This window comes from Lottia gigantea (genome assembly GCF_000327385.1).
Source record: "Lottia gigantea unplaced genomic scaffold LOTGIsca_124, whole genome shotgun sequence".
NCBI lineage: Eukaryota > Metazoa > Mollusca > Gastropoda > Lottiidae > Lottia > Lottia gigantea.
In genome coordinates, this window is record NW_008707309.1 from 719,607 (window position 1) to 721,374 (window position 1,768).

Sequence of the window (1,768 nt, forward strand, 5' to 3'; positions counted from 1 at the left end):
TTACCTTGGTACGGTTTTTTTTTAATTTTGTATTTTTGTCTGCGAGTGGGACCCCCTTTCGGAATGTGGGCACGTGTGCTTGGTCCAACCAGCCCCTATGGTAGTGACCCACAGATATTTATTTGTTTGTGAGAATTTAAAATGTATTTTCAGGTAACAACCTGTCTGTGAATTGTACTGGATGTAGAAATTCAACAAGTAAGACCTTTTTAATATTAAATCATAGAATTATATTTTTAGTCTTCTTGTTCTATTATGTTATATATATACACCCACTATCCCTACAACAACTGTTGTAAATTCAACCCCAGAAGGTCCTGCACCAGCTGATAGTACATGTACAAATCAATCTAATTATGTTGGAAATGTCTACGTAATTACATTGGGTGTAATTCTAGCAGCTGTAATATTACTTACTATAGTCGGTATAGCAATCTACTGTGTTCTCAGGTAATTCCTGTTTTATCTTCATCTAATTATGATAGACACTTTCGCCCACAGCAGCATAATAGTTAGCCTTTATTCAAAGCGGGAACAGATAACAACTTTCATCTATCGATGCTGCCAATCAGAAGACAAGCATTTAAAACTTCTTTAGCACTATTTTGAAGAATATGATTTATGGCTGAGTTCCCAAATTACTAATATACTATGTTCAAGGTTTTTAGATGACCAGATACGACTGGACCAAATGGTCATGGGAGTAACTATTTACAGTTTTAAAGTGTATCTAAAGAGCATGTATCATCTAATCCCTAGTGTCAATCCCCTTTTACTGGGCGTACCACCTCTTTTCATAGCTTTCATATCTTTGTATATTTAACCTTGATATTTTTAGACGCAAGAAGGCAACCGAAAAACCGGATACCAATGCACCTGGAAATGGTGAGCAATATTAATAGAGACTGATTTTGGATATGAGCAGCTTGATTAACAATGTATAAATATTTAAATGTTTTTATCAACGAATTAACTGAATTAGTAATTTTAACACTGATATTGTATTAGTATTTATCATGATTTGTGTCTCGCTGAATAAATAAATTAATTTTAATTAAAATCAGAAACCAAGACAATTTTATCTGGACCTGAAAACTGGATTTTATCAGTGATTTACCTTAATCATTAAGCTTAGATTCCATAAACGCGTCATGCGGACATAAATGGCCCTTTCGGATCTGTTATACGTCAAATATGATTCCATATGTGCGTTAAACGTATGCGTTAACTTTCTTTTGGCGCACGGACTTCTAGACAGATGGATGCTTTGGTGCATAAAAAAGACAGGGAATCCTCGCAAAATACGTTACATTTGGGAAAAAGTGTCCGGATGAGTCAAAAATTGCTACACCCGGCGATTTTTTTTTAGCTTTAGTTCTAATTATTTAACTGGCATTCTGTTTTTTTCGTAGGTCGGAAAATTTTAAACCAAAATCTGTAGATTGTAAGTGCCCGTGGATTTATCTGAAAGTTTTAACTAAAAAAATATCGGTATGTTTTTTGTGAGTTGTGAAAACTACTGAGCGAGAATATATCATCAGGTATAATTTACGATATTTTTGATAATTTTGTGTTCCGCCACTTTAACACAACTATTATATATAACGACTAATTTGTGATATGAATGAATCGATTTAATAAATACCTTTATGATTTTTTTATGTCTAAGATTTTTTTACTGCAAGACAGGCCATCTAATGGATTATTGAGGAAAAGAAAGAAACGACTAGGGTAACATGGAGAATTACTTATCTTGATTTCAAAGCAG